Source organism: Callithrix jacchus, chromosome 18 (assembly GCF_049354715.1).
Source record: "Callithrix jacchus isolate 240 chromosome 18, calJac240_pri, whole genome shotgun sequence".
In the NCBI taxonomy this organism is placed as follows: Eukaryota; Metazoa; Chordata; class Mammalia; order Primates; family Cebidae; genus Callithrix; species Callithrix jacchus.
Genome location: NC_133519.1, coordinates 9,596,411 through 9,606,866, shown reverse-complemented (window position 1 = coordinate 9,606,866; position 10,456 = coordinate 9,596,411). Strand labels below are relative to the sequence as shown.

Genomic DNA, 10,456 nt, shown 5'->3' with positions numbered 1-10,456 from the left:
CCTCGCTCCCCACTCCCATAGTGCCCGGGCCTGCCATTGTGGACCCGCCCCCTACGCTTTACACCAAGTTTCTTTGCCCACAGATCTCCTCATTCCCTTCCAAAACATCCTCTCAAGAGAAGGGAGGGTAAGTTTCCAGAAATCCAGGAGGGTGGGTTTGGATCCTGGCCAGGGTGGAGGCAACGACCCTGCCCTTGGTCCCCCCAGCCTTCTTCCCTGTGCCGGGGGTGGGGGATTACCCTGGAGAGGCATTCTCCTAGGGGAAGAATCTAGCGGCCGGGGAGCGTTGAGGCCGGGCCGGTGGTGGGCAGAGTCCGCTGCCATACACGCTGGGAGGAATTCCCACGCCCAAGCCCCGCCTCTCTACCCCTTGGAGGACTCCTGGGACTTGACTGCTCTGCCTCTGGAGAACACTGGGACGGTCCCACCGACGTTGAAACAACAGGTTAGGCCAGGTAACAGCCATGCACCAGGCCGCTGCCCTGGCACCCACCACGGGATTCTTCACCCGCCCCATCTCTCTGCAGATGGGTGTATGTGGTCCCTTCGTAGGGGCCCCTCAACCAGGTCCAAGATGGGGCTTCAAAGGAGGTAAGGAGAACCTTTGGCAGTGCTTGGGGACACTAACTACCTAGAAAGTAGACACAGCAGAGCTGCTCCCAAGTCGACGCTCCTCAGAGCAGGTGGGTCCTGACAGCTGCGGATTCTCCCAGCAGGACGAGGAAGGAGGGTGTGTTAACCCAACCAAGGGAGTGGACCCCCCCAGGTGTCTCTGCAAGGCCACAAAAAGCCCAAAGATCTATGTGTCACTGATCATTGTAAATAAAGTGGACCTGCTTTTTCAGCACTGTCACTAAAAACAAAAACAAACAACAACAACAAAAAACCTCCTTCCACCACATATTACTTCTCAAGTAGACCCCTCTGTGTGCAACACGGAAGTTCCTGGAATGTACCAGTTAAGGTACCCAGTCCAGGTTATGTTAAAACCCGGTGTTAATTATCTGTGGGAAAAACAATATCCTTTCAGGTGTGATGGCTCACGGCTGTAATGCCAGCACTTTGGGAGGCCAAAGTGGGCATATCACTTGAAGCCAGGAGTTAGAGACCAGCCTGGCCAACGTGGTGAAACCCCGTCTCTACTAAAAACACAAAAATTAGCTGGGTGTGGTGGTACATATCTGTAATCCCAACTACTCAGGAGGCTGAGGCAGGAGAATTGCTTAAACCTGGAAGGCAGAGGTTGCAGTGAGCCTCGTGCCACTGCACTCCAGCCTGGATGACAGAGTGAGACTGTGTCTCAAAAAAAAAAAAAATATATCCTTTTAGACCTGATGCTCAGAGAGGCATCCATCCCCTAATAATGAAGTGTGGATTACTACAGTTCTGTCAGTTTCAATGTAACACCCCCATTTTTCCTGTTAATAAGCCACACGGGGAACATAGGCTTGTTCAGGATCTCAGGGCAGGTAATTAGGCAGGAGTTGCGGTCATCCACTGCTTCTAATCCTTACGCCATAATAACTCCAGTCCCTGAAGATGTTGATTGGTTCAGTGTTCAATGCAAAAGATGTTTTCTTTTAAAACCTTTACCCCTATAGACTCCCAATACATTTTTGCATTACATATATTATAAGAGGGATCCATTAATTAACGGTGGTTCCTTTAACTCTTTTGCCAATGCATTGCCAAACAGATGGGGACTGTCCTAAAACCTTGGGGACAGGACAGTCCAAGTAAGCCAGGATGCAGCATGAGTGTCTGGATTAGTCCATTCAGATGCAAAAATGAGTGTCTACTTATGCTGCATCTTGGCATAAGTATCTCCTCAAAGGCCCAAATTTCTGTCCAAAGGGTAACGTCATGTATTTGGGACACATGCTCACTCCTGAGACCAGGATCTTGGCCCAGGGATGAAAAGGGACCATCTGGCACTCCACCTCTCTCAAATTCAGAAGGCTTTTTGAGAACAGCTGGATTCTGCCAGGTTTGGATTCCCAGGTTTGGGCTCATAGCAAAACCATTCTATGAACCTCCAAGAGGGAGTGGTCACAAGCCTTTGAATCTGAATGGAACCTGTCAACAGGCATTCTTAACCTTAAAAGAAAAGCTAGGAACAACCCCTGCTTTGAGACTCACAAAGTTAGAAAAACCTTTCACCTGCTGTGTGAAAAACAAGGGAGAGCTTTGGATGTTCTGACTGGAAGGCTCAGGAACTACTTCAGACCAGTGGGTTATTTCCCTGAACAGCTAGAGCAGGTGGCAGCTGGGCGGCCAGGAGGCTTGAGACCTGTGGCTACCATCACTCTATTGGTGGAAGAAGCCAGTAAGTTTACCTTAGGACAACAATGAGATGTCATAGTACCCCCACTTAATCCCCCACGAAGTACAGTACAGAGGGTCCTGGAGCCAAATGTATACCAACGGCTACCAGGGGACCAGCTGCTTAATTATCAGGTCCTTTTGCATGACTTCCCAGATGCTACCCTTAGAGTATGCTGATTTTTAAACCCTGCTACGCTGTTGCTGGACCTCACGTCTCAAGAAACAGATCCCCAACTCATGGACTTCTGTGTGGAAACCATGGAAGAGAGCTCTAGAAGGCCCAGCCTTAAAGACCAGCCCTTGTCTAACCCCAATGCTGAGTAGTGTAGAGAGGGAAATAGCATTATTTATGAGGGAATAAGAAAGGTAGGTTAGCCCACAAGAAGTCATTGAGGCCAAGGGTTTACCTTCTCATACTTCTGTTCAAAAAGCAGAGTTAGCTGCTCTAATTAGGACATTCCAACTATGGGAAGACTTAAGGTCGGGGCAGTGGCTCACGACTGTAATCCTAGCACTTTGGGAGGCAGGAGGCAGAAGTGGGTGGATCAATGGAGGTCAGGAGTTTGAGACTAGCCTGGCCAACATGGTGAAACCCCGTCTCTACTAAACATACAAAAATGAGCCAGGTGTGGTGGTGGGTGCCTGTAATCCCAGCTATTTGGGAGGCTGTGACATGAGAGTCACGTGAACCCAGGAGGCAGAGTTTGCAATAATCTGAGCTCACGCAACTGCATTCCAGCCCGGGCGACAGAGCAAGACTCTGACAAAACAAGCAAACAAACGGAACGTAAGAGCCAATGTATTTGCGGACTGTGAATCTGGGTTCCTGGAGCTCCATGCTCCTGCAGCCATAGGGAAGGAAAGGGTCCCCCAAACAACTTTACTCAGAACTTTTAGATGCTGCCCAACTCCCAAAGGAAATAATTATTCGCTGCAGGGGACACCAGAGGGAGACACTTTTATTATTAGGGGAAATGGCCTGGTCGAAAGAGCAGCTAAGGCCACAGCTGAGGCAGGTGTTCCAGGCTGCTACACTACCACCGAGCACTCCATCCATGTCAGCAGCACCATGACTACTATGAGTCATCCTTTCTCGAAAGGAGAAGGTGCGCGGTGGGGCCTGGTGGGAAGTCTGGTTGGCAACCGCCTGTAGTTTGTTCTTGTCGAGCTGCTTCATTTTCTCGATGGCAGCATAAGCCTCCCGGAAAAGGTCCCAGCTTCTATAGCTGCAGTAGACACAGCAGAGTCGTGAAGAAGCAGAAAGAGAAGAAGTACCGATGGTTATAGGGGCCTGCACAATTCTTTAGCCGGGGGCAGTGATGATCCATCTTCAGCACACACCTGTTGCAGATGCTGCAGTGGTGCGTTCTGGCTGGCTTGGGGTAAATGCATTTCTTACAGATGGAGACCATGGCAATATCATTCCTGCCCTGGGGTGGGTATCCAGGCAGAGCGGTGATGGCCTGGTAGTAGTGGAAGACAATGAGGATCAGATTCCAGTGGCAGAGAAGAAATGCCAGCAGAGTCGTGGCACTGAATAGGTTCGGAGGATGAGAGGCAGGACACACAGGTAGGCGACAGCCACAAAGGAGCCTGTCAGCAAAATCACCAGCACAACAAACACCACTCTGAACCAGCGGATCACCTTGTCTACCAGCAAGTAGACAGGCTCAAAGGCAGCATCGACAGTGGTGTCACTGCCCCCAAAGGAGAGGTGGAGCAGGGAGTTCAGGCAGACCTTGCCATAGCGCCAGTGCTGTACTAGACCCCGGAGCAGAGGTGGACAGCGGCACCTGCAGCCCAGCAGCAGAAGCAGGTGGAGGCAGAGGCGGGCCGGGCCCAGCAGCAGGCTCCGCTGGCCTCGCATGGTTCTGCAGAACTGTGCCTGGGTTTGGCCAATGAGAAGTCGACTTCGTTTCCACTTGGGTTTTGGGACAGTGGCAATCATGGCGCCACCCATCAGATACCGCATTCCCGGTAAGTGAGCGCTTCCCGTACAGAGTCCTGGATAGAGATCGAAGCTGGAAGGCTGGACGGCCTAGAGCTTCTGGGGCCAGTGACTGATAGAGCATTTTTTCTGCAGACGAATGTCTGTGTAACTGGGAGGAGGGCAGCCCGGGCAGTGGCACCTACACCAGCCACAGTTACATCTTTTCATCGCTTGCCGGCTGCCTGATGAAGAGCAGCGAGAACAGCGCGGTAAAGGGAGCGGCTTGTCATCTCCTCTCTCTGTTTTCTCTTAGGCTTTCATTAAGCTCCAGTCCGTAGGCATGGGCACTGCGGACACGTCTTTAGAGCCTCGCCGGTACAATGTCGGTCTTAGTTTCTTCCAGCCGTGATTGCCCCTGGTGTGCACTTACACACCACAAACTGGTTGTGTTGATCTCGCTTGGTTGTGCTGCCAACCCTCGGGGAGGGAGGTTGGGACAAAAGCAGATGTGAACTCAGTAACCCAGCCCAGCCCAGCCCAGCAGTGAGTTGCATACTGTCTTATCCAAATTCTTACTGAAAGAAATTACCCCAAGATTTGGGTTACCAAAAGGTTTGCAAGGCGTTAACTGACCTCTCTTCACAGGGACGTGACCCAGTGAGGTAATGCCCCAGCTTTACACATTACCTATCTTCACTCCTCATGGAGATCTCAATCTTCATATAACATAGAAAGCCAGCCCATGACATCGGCAAAATTCTTTCAGGGGACCTCAGAGTCCTGAGTTTCTCTCCTACTCATAGCCCTTTTGCATGTGAGGATGGCTCTTTGCGAAGCGAACTTTAAAGCTTAGTCCATTTGAAATGACATGGAAGGCCTTTTAACCTTAGACCTCCTGTCTGATGAAGACACACAGAATATCAGCTTAGGCCGGGTTTAAAAGGCCCTTCAAGCATATGGAAATGAAATGTAACCTTCTCCCACAAGGAAAAGGATTAACTTCCCCATTCAACCAGGAGACTTAGTCTTTCTAAAAACTAAGAAAGAAGGATCCCAAGAATCAATTACAACTAAAATGAAAGGGCCCCTATCAGGAATTATTAAGCACTTCTACTGCTGTTAAATTTCAAAGTTTCTTATCTTTCTTTTTTGGCTGGGAGGGAGGAATGAAGGCTTGTTCTGTCACCCAGGCTGGAGTGCAGTGGCATGATCTCAGCTTGCTGTAATCTCTGCCTCCTGGGTTGAGGCAATTCTCCTGCCTCAGCCTCCTGAGTAGCTGGGATTACAGGCATGCACCACTATCCCCAGTTCATTTTTTTTTTTTTTTTTTTTTTTGTATTTTTAGTAGAGAAGAGGTTTCCCCATGTTGGCCAGGCTGGTCTTGAACTCCTGACCTCATGCTCTGCCTGCCTCAGCCTCCCAAGGTGTTGGGATTAAAGGTGTGAGCCAACATGCCGAGCCTCAGAGTTTCTTAGGAGTCCTCCTGGATGCCAGAGGAAGATGCCATGACCTACACTTGCAAACACCCAGATGACTTAAAGCTATTGTTTTGCAAATGCACAGAGAAGTATTAATAACCAGATGCTGTGGATGAGCATGAAGGCCTCAGTTTTTCTCTGACTCCTAATTATGATGTTTTCTATCTTACTGCTTTGCGCTGCTGATGGAATTCAATGAAGGCACCTCCACCAGCAGACAGGTGGTTTTTATCCTTCCTAAGACTTGCAGACACTTGCTTTTTACCTGTCCTAGAACCTTTAATAGGTATCTTGTTAGGACCTATCTTTGGTCCTTGCTTGTTGAACCTCCTTGTGAAGTTCGTGTCTTCTAGATTACAACAATTCCATGTAAAGATGATGCTGGCACCGGCTTCCAACCCACTCCCTCTTCTGACCCAGCAAATAAAGACATGCTGCCTTTCGGCCGTTTAGAACAGGTTTCCGGAGACTCGACTTCTCCGATGCTAGGCAGGGTCTGTGCCCATAACATCAGCAGGAAGCAGTTGCCATGAGCCTCTGCCCTTCTGCAAGACCATCTGTAAGATGAAGGAGGAGCATGTGATCTCCACGGGGAAATGAGGTAGGACGCCAGCAGGACTTATTTTCCAGTCACAATCCCACCGACAGAGCAGCATCTGGTCAACGCTTGGTGCGGAGGAGACGCCTGCTGAAAGCAGCCTATGAGGATGAAAGTGACCTCTACTCACTCACCGCCTGGTGCGGAGACTAGAAGAGCGTAGGAAGCACGGACAGTGGGGAGGGCGCTGCGCTTCGGGCTACCCAATGCGTGGACTATCTGCCGCCGCTGCTCGTGCAGTATGCTGAAGCTCCAGAACAGCTCAACGGAGTCGCCACACCACTGCTCGTGGTGGATCGCAGCGCTGCCTTTCCTTATGAAGAAGACACAAACTTGGATTCTCACTTGCATTTATTTTCAACTGTTCCTATTTAATTTTTTCGTCAAAACTGGAGGGGTCTGCAGGAATCGTGTGACTAATAATGTAAAAGACGTCACTAAATTGGTGGCAAATCTTCCGAAAGCGTATATGATAACCCTCAAATATGTCCCCGGGATGGATGTTTTGCCAAGTCATTGCTGGTTAAGTGAGATGGTAGTACAGTTGTTAAGCAGCTTGACTGATCTTCCGGACAAGTTTTCAAATATTTCTGAAGGCTTGAGTAATTATTCTATCATAGACAAACTTGTGAACACATTGGATGACCTTATGGAGTGCGTGGAAGAAAACTCATCTAAGGATCTAAAAAAACCATTCAAGAGCCCAGAACCCAGGCTCTTTACTCCTGAAGAATTCTTTAGAATTTTTAATAGATCTTCAGATGCCTTTAAGGACGTTGTAGTGGCATCTGAAACTAGTGATTGTATGGCTGCTTCAACATTAAGTCCTGAGAAAGAGTCCAGAGTCAGTGCCACAAAACCATTGATGTTACCCTCTGTTGCAGCCAACTCCCTCAGGAATGACAGCAGTAGCGGTAATAGGAAGGCCAAAAATCCCCCTGGAGATTCCGGCCTATACTGGGAAGCCATGGCATTGCCAGCCCTCTTTTCTCTTATAATTGGCTTTGCTTTTGGAGCCTTATACTGGAAAAAGAGACAGCCAAGTCTTACAAGGACAGTTGAAAATACACGAACTAATGAAGAGGATAATGAGGTAATTATGCTGCAAGAGAAAGAAAGAGAATTTCAAGAAGTGTAATTGTGGCTTGTATCGACACTGTTACTTTCGTACATTGGCTGGTAACAGTTCATGTTTGCTTCATAAATTAAGCAGCTTTAAACAAATTCAAATTCTGTCTGGAGTGACAGACCACATCTTTATCTGTTCTTGCTGCCTATGACTTATTTCTATGGATGATTCTGAAATTGGAACAGAATGTTTTACTGTGAAACTGGCACTGAATTAATCATCTATAAGGAAGAACTTGCATGGAGCAGGACTCTATAGTACCTGCGGCTGATGTTGGAAGAAAAGCACGTGTCTCAGACTGCATGCACCATTTGCATGGCCCCAGAAATGTCTAAATACTGAAAAAAACACCTAGCTTTATTCCCCAGCTACAAACTGCAGCCTTAGTTATCCTGGTCACTGCAAGTAGATTTCAGCCTGGATAGTAGCGGTAACAATTTTTCTCAAAGGGATCTGGAAAAAAAATGTGTAAAACTCAGTAGCATCAGCCACTGTACAGTATAGAAAGCAGTGGGAACTGTGATTGGAGTTGGCAACATGTCAGTTTATAGTTACTGATGAGTTATATGGGTCTGATTTTGATCTCTTCCTGATGTAAACTATGCTCACCCATATCCCGCCAAACACATGTAAATGGTTGCCTGGTTCCATCCATGTAGGGAGACAGTACTGAATTACGTGTTGGCTGAGGGGAGACTCTCCAAAAGAGTCATCGCAGGAAGAAGTTAAGAACACCGAGCAGCAGAGCACTTTGCTGAGGAGGACACTGGCACCCCTGGAAAAGTCTGCGTTTTCCCTTGACCGCTATAGAGTGTATAAATTGTGTTTGCAAAATATGTTATGACATGTTTATATTCTACAACTATTACAAAGCTATGTAAAGGGACTTAGGAGAAAACGCTGAATGTAATATGGTCCCATTTTCAATTTCCACCCCAGGAGAGAATAAAAATAAATCATGATATTTAGTATCTAAGGTTAGAAAACCACACCCACATGTTAATATGGGTGTTGAAAACTAGGTTACTTGGAATGCAAGGAATCGCTAAACTAGTTATTTATAGCATAATCACCATTATCTATTTAAAGGATCCATTTATTTAAAATCAGGCACTATATATTCACTAAGGTTTATGAATTAAAAATTAAAAGAAAGCTTTATGTAGTTATGCATGTCAGCGTGCTATTTAAAATGTGTGACAGTGTTTGTCATATTAAGAGTGAATGTGGCAGGAATTCCCAAGATGGATATTGTGCTTTTAAACTAGAACTTGTAAGACACTATGTGAATATCCCTTGCCAATTTTTTTTATAGTCAAGAAAACATCTGACTAAAGTCAATGAGTGATTTCTCATTGATTATGTTTACTTTGATGAAGGTCCTTTTAACATGTCTTGAATGTACACACAAAGGAATCCAAAGCTTTCCATTCTAACTTAACCTTGGTGATAAGTGTTGCCATGTTCTACAACCGTGAGATGACCGTTTTCAATATAGAGATACAAAAGGGCATGAAAAACTCATTGCTAGCTTTGCTTTCATTTCAAAAATCCAAGAATTTCTAATATATTTGGATTTTAGCTTCTGTTCAAAGCTAATCCAGATACAACTCCAGTAAGTGGCCCTTGCTCTTTTCTGTACCAAAGAGCCCAGATGATTCCTACAGTCCCTTTCTTCTCTAACATGCTGTGGTTCCTTAAATACGAATAATTTCTCTAAGATATAACCCAGGTGCTTTGAGAAACTTTATTATGGTGTTCACGCCCTCAGATATCCCATGGATACTTGATTGTCATAAAACCAGACATCAATTTAATTGCTGATAGGTCCATCTCAGTGTGTGGCATTGAATTGTTTTCAGGAAAATAGATATAGATTACTATGAGTTATGTGTATAGGTTGTGTGTAGATTGAGAATAGTAGATACTTCTCAATCTAGTAGTTTGATTTATTTAACCAGTGGTTTCAGTTTGCTTGAGCATATGAAAATGCTGCTTAGTGTGCTTGAGAGTATAATAAATGTACTTTTGTCCTCAAACCTAGTAGCTTGGTTTTAACACTCAAGGACATGGTCTTAATCAATAGAGTTAAATAAACAAATTAAGCAAATTATTAAATCTGACATGGTAGGAGAGGAAAGATGTGTTCTACCTATTAAATGTTTTGGTCCATTGAAAGTTACATGGATTGCCGATTTTTAAAACACTAAAGTTTAATAAAATGCATGAACAATAGAAAAATGATGAACACTATTTTGGATGCTAGCTGCTTGGACATTAACTGTGTCATTTCTGCTTTGAGAAAAAATAGGAATTTATCTTTGCTTATTAAAAAAAAGTGACCTCTAGTTGCCCTCACTGCCATTTGCACGAAGACACTCCCACTGAGACCATGACCAGTTTAGAAATGCCATGGCAACACACCTTGGCAATAGCCTGGGAGTTACTTTATATTTGGAAAGTCCCTGTCCCTTTTCTAGAAAGTTCTGAATAACCTACCTCTTCATTGGCATATAATTAAAAGTGCATGTAAATACAACTAGCTAGTAGCCCACAGGCACCAGTCCTATGGGGCTAACCCCTAGGCAGTGTGCCCAGGAAAGGAAACTACAGTTTGGAAGAAATTTCCCAGGCCAAGAACCAGTTTGGGGTCATACCTGCTCTGCGTCACTATCGCTGTTTCCTTGGGTTTCCCAGGAATGCACCTGTGTGACGCTGCCCTGCTTATGGATGTTTCCTTGCAAGGAAACAGGATATCCTGCCTGCAGCTTCCAGAGTTGGAGATACATGTAGTTTCACTACTGAGTGCTAACATTAATTTTGGAATCAAGAGATGTGTTCAAAATGTTTGCTATTATTCTGTGGCATACATGTAGTGAACACACTCACGACTGAGTTTCCTGCTTTTAGCTGGAGCAAGAAAGTTTGTAATTGTGATTTGTACCAAAAAATCATAGGCAAGAGAATGTGTATACAATAAACTTTATTGTCAGAGG

General features: G+C 45.9%; 3 pseudogenes across 2 annotated transcripts in view; 2 read left to right on the top strand and 1 right to left on the bottom strand.

Annotated features, from left to right (window-relative positions):
- Positions 1 to 8,819, top strand: part of LOC118149175 (protein FAM43B-like) — a 27,768-nt pseudogene extending 18,949 nt beyond the window's left edge. The window contains exon 2 of the transcript XR_013529328.1: positions 84 to 8,819. The product of XR_013529328.1 is annotated as a protein FAM43B-like (transcript). The remainder of the gene's footprint in view (positions 1 to 83) is intronic.
- On the bottom strand, positions 3,206 to 4,353 carry LOC100403805 (palmitoyltransferase ZDHHC16 pseudogene; annotated as a pseudogene).
- On the top strand, positions 6,528 to 10,456 carry LOC103790554 (kit ligand pseudogene; annotated as a pseudogene). The gene has a single exon (XR_013529329.1). The product of XR_013529329.1 is annotated as a kit ligand pseudogene (transcript).